The following is an 18,928-nucleotide window of genomic DNA, read 5'->3' as shown; positions in this document are numbered from 1 at the left end:
ATGTAAAGATAACAAATATATAAATAATAGAATATATATTATTACATATATCATGTATAAAATAAGAACGTTTTGCCCTTTCTTATGCAGACTCGTATAATTTTTAAGAGAAATGTCTAAATTTTCTGTAAAATTATTATTTCTGGCCTCAAAGAATATATTGTAAGGATATAATATTTTTCTATCAGCTTCTGTTTATTTCTTCCTTTGCGGTTTCCTATTTTTTTCCCTTTGCGAAATTTCATCTTACTTTTGCTGTATGCTGAGAAGCTGGTTCTCAGCTCTTGCTCTGGGTCTCTAAGGGCAGAAGACAGTTGATCCCCACTACTGTATTCTAAAGAGAGACTTAGCAAAGGAATCAAAGCAGTCAAAAGTTAGATTCTCTAGAGCGAGTTCTTTCTTTACAAACAAATGACCTACCTAAAACAAGAGAATTGAAGTTTTCAGAGAGATGTTATTCTTAAGCAAGGTTTTTTTTAAAAAACCCTCACGTGTAAACATTGTTCTCTATCAGAATTCTCTTTATTAAAAAGAAAATTGGATTAGGTGGTTGATAATGCAAGTTAGGTATTTTAATTTCATCAGGTCTGATTGTATTTCTCAAATCTATTATTAGAATCATCTTTTCCCCACTGGTGTGTCCTGCCTGAGGGCCACATGTGAGGTAAGAGACGTGCGATGGAGAACTGTATGTTTCCTCCAATTTTTTAAATGTTGCTTTAGCACATAGGCTCAGTGCAAGAGGGTTTAGCAATGGCATCACAACAATTCTGAAAACAAGTGATTGCTACCAATTATTTTTGTTGTGAGTCCAATCCTTTAAAACATAAAAGCAAAATTTAAGAACATTGAATGGAGCTCTTTGGGGGATTTACTGGGAAAATGTGTGCTTTGTGGCTCTTAAGCAGGGTGAACATAAGTGCTGAGCAGAGATTTTTTTTTTTTTTTTTTTTTTTTTCCAGAACTAGGACATATGTAAGAAACTTTAAGGTCAAAAACTTTTTAGAAGACAGTGTAATTAAGCTGCATTATATGATGGAATTTGAGTGGATTTTAATGCTTGCAACTTTGGACTCGGACTGTTGGAAAACTCCAGCCCAGTCCTGGTTGAGATGTCTCCCTTCTTAGTGTCAGTGATACCCTTTCTGCAGTTGTAATAAGTGTTGATAAATTTTCTTTGTGACATCACATAGAGACTGCAGAATATCTTTGTCCTAGTGTAAAACATGCTTCACAAGTGCAGTGTATCTCAATATTGAAGTTTTCTGGTACAAGCATCTTTTTAGATGACTCTTTCTGCTTCAGCCCAGCCAAAGCTTTAATCCTCCATAATGAAGCCACTAAGCGAGTTGACTTATTTCTTGTTCATCCGCAACTTTTTAAATTGGATTTTGTGTAGAAGACTACAATCACTAATCAGAAACTCTTCATTTGAGCAATTTTACACTTCTCTAATTGTGAATGTATTGACCTATGCATATGTGACAATGCTAAGAATGCTGGAGGCCACCTTTGAATGCATTTTAATGCCATAGTTGCCAAATCTACAAGAGTGTTTTCATTTTCAAGAAAGAAGGCCCAAAAGGCATATATGTTGTGAAGAATTTCTAAATTATATTCACTTTTTTCTGTTCACACATTTGACATTTTGTGTATTTTTTTCATACCATACAGCCTTTTAAAAAATATTCACACTTTCAGCAGTTGCGCCGATAAAACATGAAAATTACTTTTAGTACTGTCTTTCATTATTTTTCTTTTTCATCTTACCATCATGATCTCATTTCTCATTACTGTCTAGTCTGACACTATATAATTGCTTCAGGAGAAAGAGTGCTAGCTTTCAAGTAGATAGGAGACCATTTTTATTCCTAATATTTATCTCTATAAGAGTATATCTACTGTATAGACCCTGATAGTATGTGTGCATAGCACATTATTAGTTATATATATCTAGCAATTCATAGTGCACGTACACTATCAGTGTCTATACAATGTTCTATTTCTATATAATACCATAGATAAACTGCAGAAACAGTATCGCAGTCACAAAATTATGGTCCAAACGTAGAGAGTCTGAAGCGATTACACTGATAGGTCTTTGTTTTAATAATGTGAAAATTTATCTTCTACCTGTTGAGAGCAGAAGTTCAACTGTAGTTATTCTAATAGCTTTTCTGGTGAGTTGTTATTATGTAAGAAAGGTATTAAGTCTTTGGTTTAATGTTTGCATAATACTACTTTCAACAAGGGTTTAAACAGTGTATATCAGTTATAAAAATATTTTTATGCCTTGAAAGGGCCAGGATCATATTCAGTGACATTTACTCACCTCTGGAAATGTTAATTTTTGTTATTGGAAACAATGAGAGAGTTCTTACAGCAACAAAAATTAATTTGGATTTAACTCTGATTTCCCTTTATCCTAGTACATAATAAATTCTGTGAAAAATAGTCACCTCTATGAGATCAAAATCCGATACTAGCATTAGGTCTGTACAGAACTGTGTTTTACTCCCAATTATGTCTGGTATGCAAGCTGCTGGAATACAAGATTGTGCTTATGATGTCGCAGGGGAAAATTTTGGCGCAGGAGCCAAGAAGCGCTCCCACCTGCAGAAGGCAGGCAGAGGTACAGCCAGCCCAAGCTTGCCACCGTACATTTCCTCTGTCCTTGCAGTAACATCAAATGATCGATGTCACGCAGAAAATCTGGGACCCTGGAAGAGTTCCAGTACTGTATTTGCAAAGGCCAGTAAGATCTGCAAGTTCGCTCGTGCTCAGGTTAGAGCAATGTGGCTGCACTGTATAAAACTAAATGTCATTCAGCTACTAATATAGGTGCCTGGAGCAGGGATTAGGGAAAATGCTACACTGTGACCTGCTCTTCAACATACATAACGCCTAATTTTTAATGTTAGAGAGGCCTGGGGAATGTGGGGACAGAGGACTGAATAGGTGAAGTGAATATTCATGAGAGAAAGTAGATCGACTTGATTTTCATATGCTGTCATCTATTTATTTCCTCACCGAGGTTTGTACAGAAGGACTCCTACATTTCACCTTCTCTCTTCCCCCACCTCGTTTTGCACTAGAGATACCATAGTAATGCTGTTTGCGAGTCTATGCTGTCCTTTGCATCTGAGATACTAAAAATGCTAATTAATGAGCTTTCTTTCCAGTCCCACCCCTCTCTTCATTTGTAAGCATTCTATAAGCCTGCCAGAACAGTCGCGCAGTACTTGTCAGATAGGTGCATTGAGAATTGGCTTGTATTTTCAGTTTCAGTTTGGAGAAAAAATTTTTGGTGTTTTATGTTATGTGTTTTCTAAAAACGGACAAGGAATTTTCTGTGTCTTGTTTTGCACTCTTATCATGCCCATTCACAAGGCTTTAATGAAAAACCTACTTATCAGTGCGGCTATATGATTAACCGTTCACTATGAGTTTTTTACTGTGAAGGGAAAGATATGCAACCATGCCAGGCTTTATAGCTAATTATGGGATTTTTCTACAAATACAACCAAGTGGTTACACCTAAAATGAGTTCTAAATTATCAAGTTACAAAACCGATGCTTTACCTTTCAGTGGTATCGGGACTAGAGACCTGGGGCACTAAATTTAGTCCCATAAAATTCCACTTAGACTTCTGAATTTGAAAAACATGGTCCATTACTGATTGAACCTTGGTATTAGGATCAGTAGGGTAAAGGCAATAGCTCATTCTTAACTCTATGCAAAGTCCTGCCACTCACCTAGGTGGTCTGCGGAAGAGGACATCACATTAGAAAATGTTTCAGTTGTGAGAGTCTTGAGGCTCTGCTGACAAAACTACATATGGTTAAGTCAAATGAACATTACATTGATTTCTCCTCCAGGTCTTAGTATTTTCTGCTGGAGGGTATTGAAGTCTCAGGTTTTAACAGCATGGAAATAATTTTGTGTGCTAAACTGTAATAGCGCCGTTCTATTAATCTGAAACCTAGTTAAGCTGAGCATATGGCACTTTTCATTCAAAATTTAGCGATCTCTAAGACTGTCTTTTTCAAGATTTTCTTTAATTTTAGCACAGGTGAGGCTAACTGGAAATCCAGAACATCATATGTCTGCTTTTCCTGTGGATGTTTTGCTTCCATGAGACAGAACCACAGTTTTACACCTGTTGTTTGGTTTTTTTCTTTCACCAGTTCGCAATAATCCATATGGAGCTATAATAACAGCATACAGCTTTTGTCACCCAGAAGGTCAGGTGATGAAATGTCTACCAATACCTTCCCTAGTCAGAGAGAAGCTTCATGCAACTTAGATAAACTATCAATTTGTATTAATTTAGCTACCATAGATGTCTTTTACATGCTCTGAAATGAAATATTTACATAAGTCTGCACACATCCTGCTGCAGTTCTCTGCAAAACCTGTCTGTAATATTAAACCAACAGTTTGAGCACTTGCACATTATAACAGTCCCATCACCAAGGACAAATTAGGAGTAGTGGGTAGATCATAGTTAACAGTAATGATATATTAGAAATAAAAGTATAGGACTGTAGTAAACAATAAAATGCATCATCAATCAGTTTTGTGAATCTTATGGTAGTCTAACTGGAACAGTTGTTCCTGTACTGTCACACTTACTCTGCTAATATAAAAAACAAATAAGCCAAGCCAGGAGACCTTCATGAAGCATAGATCCAACTTGGAGTCATTTCATGCCCACTTCAACAAAGATTTTGAAGGGCAAATAGAAGTATTACTGTTCAGATGGCTTGTAAATATTCAAACTACTTGTAAATGTTTTGAAGAACAGTTAATCTCCCCAAAACATGAAAATAACCTAAAAGTTACAGGTCTGTCTTTGGACCATATACCTACATTCATATCTTGTGGAATTCAAATGACGTTAATGGCACTGTATAATTCATTAGCCAAGACATTGTGAGATTGGTCTTTTCTCCTGTTCTTAAAAATATCATCATTGAATGTTGGATTACATTAAACTCTCATTCTACTTTCATATATTCCCCAATAAATCCAAATAACTTCAGGTAAGTCACTTAAGTTACTCTTTCACCAATATTAATTAGTGCACAATATGATCAAATTTATACTTTTTCACAATGAAGCAGTGTATTTACAAGTCACATTATATGGTATTTTATTAACTTACTAAAAAAATTGGTGTTTATAATAAACGATGTCTACCTGGGCTTAGTCACCTTAAAACTTAAAATAAACACTTCAGGAATCACCTCACTGAATTTAAGAAATTCTATTTCCCATGTAACAGTGCTCATAGGTGGCTAAATAAAGATTATCCGAAGCCAAAACGACAGAAAAGAACTGCTAAATCCTTAATGGTTATATAGAAGACCTCCAGTTGTCCAAAGCAACCCTTTAAGGGGCTAATCTCAAACAACGTGAGCTTGCCATTGATTTCTGAAGGCAGAGGATGTTTGGAAAAGGTGAAAAGTCTTAAAATGCTTGTTAAGAATCAGAGGTAAATTAATTTGTAAATTTTAAGGAATGCCTTAGACGTGGGGTCATTGTGTGGAGGGAATAGGGTGAGATTTAACGTTGTGGTGTTGACACATGAGAAAGAATTCATAATAATAAAACATTCTTGAAGAAATTTGAGTAATCTTAAATGAGAAAGAGAAGCGTAATGGTAAGAACTTGATAAAAATAAACTCCCCATTTCTCATGACTCTCACATCCTTGATTCCTAATGATTCCTAGCACAATAAAATATGAGTAAGTAACGACAGCTCAATTTCATGCTCTTCAGCAGTAGTAGCTGAGTTTTGCTCACAAATGAGAAAGCTTGAAGCCCATATTGTTCCAAAGTTCCTCCACAACAGCGATTGTGCATTTGCATTACTGCTCATGTTTTCTGTTTAGATAACAGCAGAGCCAACAACCCATTCAGTGCCTTCTGAAGCGCAAGTGTGTTATTTTTAAAAGATTAATGGTTCTGCAAAGCAGAAACATACATAACATACATAATTAAGAAACCTATATTCCTACATTTAACCTGATTCAGTGCCGTACGCTTAAAAGAAATGTGAAATTTTCCATTCTAGTTGAGTTTTGTCACAATATGAACCAAAAGCAATTTAATTATGGAGCCTGCAACAAAGTAGAATGAAAGCAAGACCAAAATTAGCTTGATCTGGTTAGAATCAAAGGCATCTTTTCATCAGGTAAGAGAGAGGTCAAATTATGGAGCACAGTGATATAATTGTTGTCTCTGAAAGAATTAGGAGCAGTATCGCGAAAGGCAGGCTATGGCTAATGGCAGCATTTACGACTGGTACTTGCAAGGTAATGGAGCCTGCAGTGGTTAGCATGGCAATAAGCTAGAGCTAAGCCATTATATTCAAAATAGTATGTAACTGTAACCAGGAGGTAGCCATAAATTCTAAGATTACTGCATAGGGTATTCAGAGTTGATTGAATGGCTGTTTCCTGTTTCATCATATACATGATATGTATATATTAATACATACTAAATAATATGTATTATATTGTAAATATAATACAATATCTTATATGTAAATATTCAATACACAACACAAAAGCACCAGAGAGCAACAAGAGTAACCAGAACTTTTCTTTATCTTTGCGGTTTTTCTTTATCTTTGAGGTTTTTTTTTTTATTATTAGTGTGGGAGATGGGTCTATTTCTCCATTGATGCTTTTTTTTCCCCCACTAACACTAAGAATATAAATAAATTGGCCCTGATTATGTTTGAAACCAGGAATTGGAAAGGAATACAAATCTGATGTGTTACAGTATGTAGAACTTTAGCATATTCCATCTAAGAGATGTTGTTGAAATGTTGGTTATAACAACTTGTTATAAAACTTGTATTAATTTTTTTTTAAAGTAATTATTCATGTCTGAGGCAGTTTTAGTGATTAAAAAGTAATTCCAACATTGTGAAAAATATTTAACATGTCATAAATTTCAGATTAGCACATGCATGTGGGGAGAAGTGTCATGTGCAAAACCAGGATGCAGCAAATAAACCACATGGAAAAAGTACTCTGAGCAAATTGTAGTGACTAGAAATTTGGGGTTGATAAACATGCAGAGAGATTTCTTAGCTACTTCCAGAAATTCCAAGAGAAACTAACACCTTTCTAAGTAATACTTCTTTAATAATGTGTCTTGACTAAACTGCTAAGAATTACAAAATGGTATATTATGCACTAATATAAAGATATCGGAAAGATATAAATACCAAATTTCCGTTTAAAAAAAGGTTTTCTTTCTGAGAAAAGGCGGCTCAGGCTTATGCATGTGTACAAACACCTGATGGAGGGTATTACCTCCTTGATGGAGGGAAGTAAAGAAGACAGATGGTATTTACTATTGCTGGTTTTTATGAGTGCCTCTAACAGATGTCACATGAAAAAATTTGGGATCTTGGTAGCTGTAGGCAGCTCCACTTAAATAATTACAAATAGTGTAAAGGTTATCATATCTGATTAGACCAGGAATAAGAGAAAATACTGTGACAGGTTAATTAAAGCAAAAAGGCAGAGTTCTTCTGGAGACTTCTTCTCTGTAAGGAAATGTGCTATGATAAAGGAATAAATTCTGCATGGCCTCATCTGTTTCTGAAACAACAGATTAGAGTGGATGTAGTCTTCCTGAACTGAATCCTCCTTGATGTCCAGCATCTCCATAGTAAACACTCTGGTGAGGCATAGGAAGAGGGAAGGAGGAAAGCTAATAAATAGTAATAATATTTGGGAAACATTCATAAAGGCTTTTATGATGGTAAGTGTGATATAAATGTCTACAGAAGCTGAAAATCTCAGTGGATCTCTGATAATAAACATAATTAGTAAGAAGTCCAGAAAATTGCACTGCACGGTTGCTACTCCCTGGGGAAGGTATATTCCCTCCATGACTCACTGCTAGATTGTAGTTTCTGTGTGGAAACTTAAGGCCAATTTAATGGACATTGTCATCTCTGTCTTACAAGACTTTTGTTTGTGTCTTCAAAAAAAAAAAAGCAAAACTCAGCAATGTTTACATTAGTATTTTACTCATTAATTACTCACAGATCTTGCATACTTCCTGAATTCATAGTGTAGCTTCTGACCCAGCAACTACAATGATTCAATTGCATCATATTACACAGCGTGTAGGCTATATTGTACTACTGCTTGTTATGGGCATTATTTTGAGTTCTTGTGTTGGGTCTGCGTGGCAAGGTTTTGGTAGCGGGGGGGGGGCTACAGGGGCGGCTTCTGTGAGAAGCTGCTAGAAGCTCCCCCTGTGTCTGATAGAGCCAATGCCAGCCGGCTCTAAGACAGACCCGCCGCTGGCCAAGGCCAAGCCAATTGGCGCCTCTGTGATAACATATTTAAGAAGGGAAAAACAACTTATGGAGAGCTTTTGCAGCCGGAGAGAGGAGTGAGAAGATGTAAGAAACTCTGCAGACACCAAGGTCAGTGCAGATGGAGGGGGAGGAGGTGCTCCAGGCGCCGGAGCAGAGATCCCCCTGCAGCCTGTGGTGAAGGCCATGGTGAAGCAGACTGTCCCCCTGCAGCCCATGGAGGAAGGATGAGGGGGTGTAGAGATTCCACCTGCAGCCCGTGGAGGACCCCACGCCGGAGCAGGTGGAGGCACCTGAAGGAGGCTGTGGCCCCGTGGGAAGCCTGCGCTGGAGCAAGCTTCTGGCAGGACCTGTGGACCCATGGAGAGGGGAGCCCGTGCCAGAGCAGGTTTGCTGGCAGGACTTGTGACCCCATGGGGGACCCATGCTGGAGCAGTCTGCTCCTGAAGGTCTGCACCCCGTGGGAGACACTCATGTTGGAGCAGTTCATGAAGGACTGTCTCCCATGAAAGGGACTCCATGTTGGAGCAGGGGAACTGTGAGAGGAGTCCTCCCCCTGAGGATGAAGAAGCGGCAGAAACACCGTGGGATGAACTGACCGTAACCCCCATTCCCCGTCCCCCTGTGCCGCTGAGGGGGGGAGGAGGTTGAAGCCAGGAGTGAAGCTGAGCCCAGGAAGATGGGAGGGGTGGGGGGAGGTGTTTTAAGATTTGATTTTATTTCTCATTCCTCTACTCTGTTTTGCCTAGTAATAAATTAGATGAATTCCCTCTCTCAGTTTGGTCTGTTTTGCCCATGACGATAATTAGTGAGTGATCTCTCCCTGTCCTTATCTCGACCCACAAGCATTTCGTTATGCCTTTTCTCCCCTGTTTAGTGAATGAGGGGAGTGAGAGAGCGGCTCTGGTGGGCTCCTGGCCCCCAGCCAGGGTCAACCCACCACAGTTCTCAGCAAAATGCAATATTCAAACAGTAACACTTGCACTATTTTCATTGTAAAACAGCTCCCATATTTATGTTGTTGTTCTCTCGAGACTGGAGGTTAGGCTAGCAATTTCTGGTTCATGGAACAGGTTTTCAGCTGAAATGTGCTATCCTAAGGAGGAGTGGCATATGAACGCTTTTGTATTTCTAGCTATTTGACTAGTGTAGTGCTCTCAGATCATTATTCTTTGCCAACAGAAAGGTACAGTTTACATCAGTTTAAAAGTCTACGAGAAAGAATTGCAGCAAGGCAGGCTGATTCACGTAGCATTGTTTCAGCTATAGAAGCTAGCCTACTAAGATCTTCTAAAAGCTATGATAATCCCTCAATGCCTTCAGCGGGACATAAAAAGTAATGAAACTTTGTAAGTCCACAGAAATATCTGTACCATGAGCTGATAATCTTTCAGTTCATTAGTTGAGGAGAATGTAGTGTAACGATAACTTGGTGATGTGCTGAGAAGCTGAAAGACTAGGCTGGAATGGTGCTGTAGTCTTTAAGAATCTGATACACAGCAGGATTAAAATTAGATAAGATAATTTGTAATATGATATTCAGTGATTGCTATACCCTTCAATATTTACTTATCACATAATACAGAAGGTTTCTTTTTACCATAGCCCGAAGGAAAGACACTTGAATATGAGTTGCTAAAATTGACCTTTACTTACACATTGTGACTTTTACATGGCAGTATTATGATAAACTGACTCTAGCTTCAGATTTATTACTCAACCCTGACCTTTGGTTATATTAGAATATTGCTTTCAAGCAGACTAAATAATAATGTCTCTGTGAATGTAAGGAACTGGCAGATCCGAGATGTCAATTGCCAGCTCAAATTTCCTTTCACCTGGGAGTACAGCATGTCACAGTGCTTTATTGATCTCAGAGCCATTAGAGTTCAGTGTTATAACTCTTCGGTTTTCCACACAGTTCAGTACAGTGCACTGTAATAGAGGTGAAGCATGAACTGGAGCGTGAGGCCGGTCAAGACTGGTCAAAATTTGGAATGTCTCTTTCATCAGAAATAAGTATAATTATTTTGAAATTATTTTTTTTCCTAATTTGGAAAGCAGCCAAAATCTCAGGAAAAACACTAAAAAAGATACTTCAAAAGCTATTATTGCATAGTATTTTTAGTATATTCTGGAAACAAACTGGTTTTGAGATTTAAGTGCTTAGTTTTGATATTATTGGAACACTTCAAATAATTGCATTGTTGCAAATAAATTGTGCTCCTTTTGAGTGCGGTATAGTAAAATATTTCAATTTCATGATTGAATGTAATATTCAAAATTAAAGACATCATTTTACTGCAAAGAAACTTCTTTAGAACTTTTTTTCCTAAATGTCAATGATGTTGATAGCTTTTGCTGATATGTTTTGATTTAATAAAATCAGTATCCACTGATAGAAACTGTTTAGGTAGTCAGGAGGTTTTCAGTCTGCTGTAAACTAGAGGATAATAATGAATAAAAGCACCTCCTTGTCACTTCTGCTCATCACGCTTCAGAAGAACGATTGTATGTCTGTGTAAGAACGTCTTTCAAGTGGTGCAGCGCTTTCATGTGCCTTTGCTTTTCAGATAGGGACTGAAATCGGTACGACTGTTACTTTAGCAAGGACTAAGATTATAATCCTATAGAAACTTGCATTATTAAAATAATAATTCATTTACTTAACACCTGCATAAAGATTAAAGAGTTCGGCCTACTATTATTATTATGTTATTGGTGCCAAGATTCTTCTGGATGCTGAAGCACATGTCTGCTAGCATTCAGGCCTTAGGCAATTTTTAAGCATGTTCATAAACCTGTTAGTTCTTATTGAGTCTTAAAACAACTCATCATGTGCTACCGTCTGCTGTGCCGCGATGTGGATGAAGAGCAGAGCAGCTTAGTTTTTCTTTTTTATGAGGCTCTGTAACTTTTATAATTTAATGTTTTAATATTTAATAAGTAGATTAAGCTATGTTGTCTCTATCCAAATTATTCTTAAGTTATTTCTGTTGACTGAAAGTGAAAGTGACTAAGTAGGTAGGGATATAGAGATATTTTAATAAGGTGTTTTCTAGAAGCCACTTTGTTGAATTCTCTTATTCTTCCAATGACCTTTAATCAGTAGTGGAAAAAGAAAGAAGAATTTCTCCATAGATTAGCACTGCATAGTTTTGTGGTTTAATATTTCCTTCAAAATAAATACATATTGGGGGGGGGGGTGTAAATATTTTAGACAGCTTTGTGTAGTTATTTTAAGTGTACATTTTTTTCTTCCTTACTCCTGGTGGATAAAAACATACTTTAGAATGTTAGAACAACTTAATAATGGAGGTGATAAGTGAAGTAAAAACATTTATATTGTCTTACAAATATCTTTCAAATTCCTATCTGTTAAAACCTAATTTTGTGATTATTATACTTGAAGACATACTTAGGACTGTACATAGTGTTTTACACTTTTAAACCTCATCTTTAAAATTCACTGGTAGTTATTCCACTATCACAGAGAGGTCTCCCGTCATGTTTCTTTAAAATCAGAACCGTTTACAGCAGACACAGGATTTTGCTAGCTTGTTGGCACAAGGTTACCCTTAAAATGTTCATGTTAAAGCAGAGGTGCTTTCTGGAAACAAATTCAATATGTGATGCTTTGAAAGCAGCCATCAGTCAGCAAAATGGTTGTAGCAAAGTATCCAAACAACAATTCCTCATTTCATTTGACTGATTGATCTGATAAGGGCAGTACAGCAGAAGCAGTTTGTTATTCCAAGCATTCTGAACCTAATTTCACTTAAGGGGGGGAGGGGGGAGAGAGAAGGAAAAAATCAATTGTCATTTTCAGACTTCTAAAAGACTCTGCATCTTATTTTACAAAACAAATACTTGTTCCTATTATGATGGAGGAAATAAAAATGCAACTTCTGTCTAGAAATTACTGCTTAGCTTATTGCTATTTTATGAGCATTTCTTCCCCCTGACTGAGAACACAGTTTAATTGCTCAATAAAATTGTAAGGTTTTAAGACAAAAAATCTACTATAAAATTAAATGAGATTTAAAAAATGTATGCTAAACAATGTGTCAGTTCATTACACCAGTTCTGGTGGTTTTGAGAGCTGAGAATTAGAGGGTCAGATTCATTAAAACTATATTGATGTCAGAAGAAGTTGAGGCAGCGTTTTGTCCTGTTTACAGCGTACTCAAATTCAACCAAACACTGAAACAAAAATTCTGTGGAACTGATCACTACTGGGAATATGAGGTCTTTACTCACAGGTAACCCCATCTTCCCAAATGAAAGAAAAGAGACAGATTGCAACACTTTGTTGTTCGGGGGGTTTGGGCTCTGTGACATTCTATCCGTGAATTTCATTTACTGGGCAGTGACAAAGTAGACAAAGAGAATTCTCCATGCCTGCTCTGCTATTCAAAAATTAATGAGAAAAGACAGTAAAGCCAAGATTTTAAAGCTCCTGAGAAGAGGGTGTTGGAGATGCACCACAGGGGAAGGATTTTTGCCTGTAGCATTCTTACAGATTCACAAGATTTGCAAATAAAGCCAGCACCTGACAGTTCGATGTGGCGGCACTCCACAAAAACTCCTGTTTTGTGTTCACCTTCACGAGGTGTGCGTTATTTCTGTGCCGGAAGAAATGCTCCGGCTTCTTTAACCTTCAAACCCCAACCGGGGCACTTTTTTTATACTGGTTTTGGCACCCTGTCAAAACAAAAGTAGAGTTTTTCAGGGACTGCGGCCAAACAGCGGTCAGAGGGACAGGCTCGGGGATGATGTCTAGCCAAGGTTTTCCCCGTGTTCTGCTTGCCCAGGAGATGGGCCCTCCTGGTTTGGGGTGGGACCTGGGTGGCAGGAGGCCAGTCCCCCAGGCTAGGTCAGGGGGCAGCAGGCAGCAGCGCTGCAGAGAGTAGACAGCAGGAAAACGTTCATGAGTTTGACGGCAAGAGGAGGCTTCCAGTTCCGTTTTGATACAAAATCAGAAAACTTGGGAATGATTTGGGGTTTTTAGAATTACTTGCACCAAAGCAAATTTCAGGGGTTTTATAGGCTAATGCGATGTTAAATTTAAATTGTGAATCCTTTCCAGAATCCTGTCCAGGATTAAAGCATATTGACAAAAGAAACATTCTGTCCATTTTTACACATATTTGCTTTCAGGTTTTTATATATATATTGCATTGTCTGTTAAAGCCTTATGTCACTAGAGAGCCTGAAATAACTTTCTTCTAAAGCCAAACCGAAATGGACTTCATTATAGTGAAAATAGCATACTTTATTCTCCATTATTTTTTTGTTTCGCCATTAACCTTTGTAACCTTTGCTTTCCACCTGCTACTTATCTTTGTTCTACAGGTTGGAGAAGAAAGAATTCCATGCTATTAAGCCCAAACTGAGTAACAAGATAAACTCACTGGCCCTACCCTCATTTTCAACCACGGAGACAGGACTTTTTCTGGCAGGTTGTACCACTGAGTCCCAGGCATGCTTGTTGTCAGAGAAGTATAATCTTTACAGGAATATGCTAGCAGAATTACTGAATCTCTCACAGTTCTCATAATCTGTTATTAAATTTAGATTCCATTTTGTGGATATTTCATGAACTCGTGCATTTCCTCTTTGATGAATGGTCACATCGTAACAGAACAGAACATCTTTCACCACACTGCTGAGCAAAAGGTGGTACAAATTTTGAGTCACTGACCACTTTAGAATGAATCATCTACCAGCAGGGAACGCTTCTCTAGACTTTGGTTAGTCCATTTGACACCTCTGCTTTTCTGAGATTAAGTATGTTTCCAGATGCTGTCTGAATATTTGCAGTGATAAAAATACATGCTTGAAGCCTGTGGAAAAATGCCTCTTCTAGAAATGGACAGAAAGATCCAACTCAGAAAAGCACTGGGCAGTGATACATATTGATATTTCTCCATAAAAAGAGACATATTACTAATATTCTATCTATTGGAACCTTGTAAAATGCAGGTAGAAATAAGTCGACTTTTAAATTCATGCTTGCAGTTCCTCTAACATATCTTTCATACCTGAAGGGCCTTCAGGAAAAAAAATGCCTTGTTCCTTGTTTTGTGTTAGAATGTGGTACCTTTCATTTAAAAAAAGAAGCCCTCATATTTGGACAATAAATACTACAAATATTACGTGAAAATTAAAAATATATAAATATGGTGTTCTCTCTTAGATCCAGGGTATGTTATTACTGTACAAACACAACCAGATTCTCAACAATACTGACCTTTAATTAAAAAGCCCAGACCAGACCGTAATATAGTTCAGAGATCCGTGTATTCTCTGCACAAAAGAGTTGTTCCTGCCATTAGTTTGTTTGATCAGCCATGCATATATCATTACCACCAAGATGGCTCTATCATGAACAGTTTGCTGGTCCTTTGGGACAGATCTACCTTTACATCTGTCAAGCAGATTCCCTCCAACCAGCTTTCAAACATAATGCCGCTAGTCCAGGGTAGATCAATTCCCAAGGCAAACTAACCCAAAGCTTTCTTCTCTCTCCTTTCTCCTCAAGGTTCTCCATGATGATTGGTTGACTTACTGCGTACAGCCTGGGAAGTTAAGAAATGTAATTTTCAGCTTAGACCAGGGGCTTTTGATAGCTCTTGATAATTGGTTATTTAAGAAGACAGTTTATGACTGCGGCTGAGATTGCAGCCAGCTGTTTAATCTGACTTAATTTTCCATGTTATTTTTACCTATTTTTATGAGTCAGCCGAGTCAAATATTTATCAGTGCAATAGCATGCGTGCTTATACTATAGGTACCTGAGTAGAGATGTATGCCTTCTTGCATAGAGCTTTTATTAAGAAATACTCTAAGATTCTCTGAATAAACTAATCTTTTATTTCAGTAATGAGAATTGTAAATGTTTTCAAAATAATGTTTGAATAACTCAAAGACACTCTTTCACCCACTCTTGTATTCCCAAGGCTTTTAATTGTGTAACACACTTGGAAAACTTCACTGCAAGTGGTCGAGGCTGTGAGTGACTTAAAGCATTGTGGGAATTAACATGTGCTATTCTGATACATTTATATGGTAAGTAATGCATTCATTTGTTATGAATGAACATTGCAAAATTTGAAAGTAATTGGCGCTGATTCTCCCACTGTGTCATTTTCTGAAGCAGCCTTAGTACTCAGTCTCAAGCACTTTTTCATGCTTTTTGGTACATAAATTATAATGATGTACTTTGATATTTTATTTCATTTTAGAAAACCATGACCACCAATTGGAAGGAACCCTACTGCTCTTCAGGACGTGTAGGACTCAGCAGACAGAAGTGGAAGAAACTTTTTCTTTTCCTCTGACAGGACAACTGGGTCAGTGAATGAAGCAGGCAAAGTATTGGAGAGGTACCCATCTTCACACTAGAGCACCAAGAGAGACATTTCTTTGTTCTTGGTTGTTGTGTTTACTATAATTAAAATATGTTTTTCAATCATTCTGGATACATTCAAGTTGTAAGTGGCTCAGGATGCATATAGTGAATTATTATACTGCTGGTCTTTACTGGAAACTTTATGAGACGTTCTGTATCCTGATTTGTTACAGGAAGATAAAGCAACATAAAAATCAAGCTGAAAGGTACAAAAAGCATTGCTGCTTTGGTTTTCCTATTTATGAAGCACTGAACTGTAGAGTACTCTAATGATAGCTTACATTAATTTTAACAACTTGAAAATCTTGCTGACTAGCCTAACATTTAGGTGCTTTTTCATTCTGTTTCTCATCAACCTTTAGCTTTCTGCTGGAGGCACCACATTTGTTATGTTAGTGTAAATAGATAATTATAAACAGTGGTAAAATGAAACACCACCACTGGTAAACCTAAGAGGCTTTTAAAAGCTTCATCTTGCTCAGTTAAAAAAACAAAAAAAATTCAATTAAAATACATGGATTGTGAACATACCAGTTTCATTAATACAAAACCCATTTTTGTGCTACTTGCTAAATAGCTCCAATTCTGTTAGTAAATACTCTGTTTCCTAAAACTAGCATTTTCTGGTTCTTGCTTTCTACTTATACATGAACAGTGGAATTTGTCTTCCGAAACTACCCAGGGGATTTGAAAAAAAAAAAATGCAATGCCTCTTTTCACAGATTGGTCTTTAACTAAAGGTTAAACCGTATGGCAGTTGAAACTCTGGTGATCCCGAGTCATCTGTAGGAGGTGATCTTTAGCCTTTTGTAAGCAGAGCTTTATTTTGTAAAGACACAGGGGACGTGTTGTAGGGGAGATAGGGTATAATGCCCGGTGTCTTGTATTGGAGAGTTGAAGAAGAGAATACTAAAGAGGGAATAATAAGCATTAAGAGAATAGCACAGGGCACAGCAAGTCCCTCCTCTTCAGTTAAGTTTAGGAAACAAAAAAAAAACCAAAACCACTGGTGGTTCTTTTGGATCCTTAACCCATAGCTGCCTCTACTCATACTGCTTCAAAATTTGCTTATGCCTAGGCAGAATATACTTTATATACGTCCCGTAAATTCTACAGTGCTTTCTTTGGCCTTTGTTCTATGTTCCATTATCCTGTGTGAAATTCATCCTGGGAGCAGACATTGCACACAGGATTGCACGAGAGTCAATGAAGTTGTCAAATTAAAACTTAAATGGGATGTGGACTATGTGTTGGCCCTTTGCCAAGGATGAATTTCACCTTTTTTTCAGCATGTATTTCTGACTCTTCTTCCTTTATGAGAGGTCTTCTATTTCTGTTAAGGAGTCCTTGAGCTCTTTAGAAATGAATATGTATTTTAGTCCTTTATTAAAGAATGTGACAAGAATACTGACAATGAAGTAATGTCTTTCCATTCTTGGACCTTAGTGAGATTGGTTAGAGAAAAAGAAAAGAAGGAAATACATATAGACTGGCACTTCATAATACCTAATTGTAAATAATATCCTCAAAATCATGTTCTTTTTTTTTTTTTTTTTTTTTTTTCCTCCTGTCCTGTTTCAATATCAGCATACGCCCTAGGGGGACATTACAAAAAATTGTAAATATGTTATTACCATTTTTTCATTTCCATGCTATGCAAAAGAGTAATCAATATTGCAGCACTGTAGTTTTTCGATCCCCCTGACTTTATTATACATGAAGAATGCATATTGCATCTGCAGGTGTTTGCTACTAACCTTGTCTTCATATGATTCTTGATAACAATAAGGATAATATCCTGTCTTAAATACGCAGACATGGATGTGTTCTGCAGTAATATTTTTCTAAACATCAAGTTATAGAATTGAATTTTAAAGCCTGTTTATCACTGAGCTACCAATACTTGTGTTTTATAATTTAATTAATTTGCTATTTTTTCAACTATCGTGGTAGTATTTAAAGATTTTTTTTTTCCCACAAAAATTTTGTAAGCAAATATTTACCTATACAGCAATTCAATTTTCTGTATGCTTTGTGAAGGTCACATTTTCAAGGAAAGCATAGACAGTTCAGGGAAAAAATTCCTACACATGCACAAGCACACCCACTCAAGCACACACGCTATCTTTATGACGTATTTTCTGTTTCTGTCATAATAAACTAATTATATTGGGTGTTAGGGAAAATTTTAAGCTAGAAAAAAAATAGTTTGGTTGTTGTCCTTGTGTGAAGAGGAGAAACAGTAACCATACGCAGTTTTCCAGGCATATTAAAATAGTCAAGTGTTAGAACTGTGTAATCAAATCTGTACTGCAAGATGGGAATGAGGCATATGGGAAAGTTGTTGAATATCTTATTGCAGGAGTTGTAAACTGATTTCAATTTAGGTCAGTTACTGACATTCCCTAGAACTCAAACCATAGCTTCAACAATCCTTCTTTAGCGATATTCTGCATTTGTGCCAAATGAGGTGTTTTTAAAAAAAAAAAATGGAAGAATGGTCTTGCATATCTTAAAGTACTTTTAAGAGGCAAAAAGACAATAGAAGTGCTTTATATCAAGCTAAATAACAGAAAAAAAAGAAGAGTGTTGTTTTCAGACTTCTTTTTTATGCTACAGCTTCAAAATGTGATTAACTGGTTGTTACACTCTGTTGTAAATATGCTTCAACTGAAGAGGTGTTCAATTGGCTGTTAACACTTTAAATTAATGACTCTGTACCTCACAGTCAGCTAAAACTCATTTTCGTGATTGTAAAGTGCCATCTTTGTCTTCTACTAGTACAACACATATACATGCTTTTCTCCACAATATCTTTAAAATAGCTCTAAAGTGATCTCCAGGGAGCATATTTGTCATGAGATAATTACTGTCCTGTACTATATGAAACTCTTGGCTGCTCTTCATACTTTAGGATATCCCAGGAGAATAATCACCGTATTACAATGTCTTTTCTATTGTGATTTAATATCTTCTTACACTGATTGACAAAGCAGTCAAGATGAAATTAATTTACCTTGTCCCAGTAGTTCCCCAGCACAGTTGGAAGTGAAAAGACATTGGGTAATGCTGCTGAGAAGTGTACAATGGCCCTCCTTTCCGACATTAGACTTCAGCTCCCTGCATTTAAAAAGCTATGAAACATGACATCTGGCAAGCTCA

The sequence above is a fragment of the Grus americana genome, chromosome 4 (assembly GCF_028858705.1).
Source record: "Grus americana isolate bGruAme1 chromosome 4, bGruAme1.mat, whole genome shotgun sequence".
NCBI classification, from domain to species: domain Eukaryota; kingdom Metazoa; phylum Chordata; class Aves; order Gruiformes; family Gruidae; genus Grus; species Grus americana.
The sequence above is the reverse complement of the archived record's forward strand: the minus strand, read 5'-3'. Positions refer to the sequence as shown.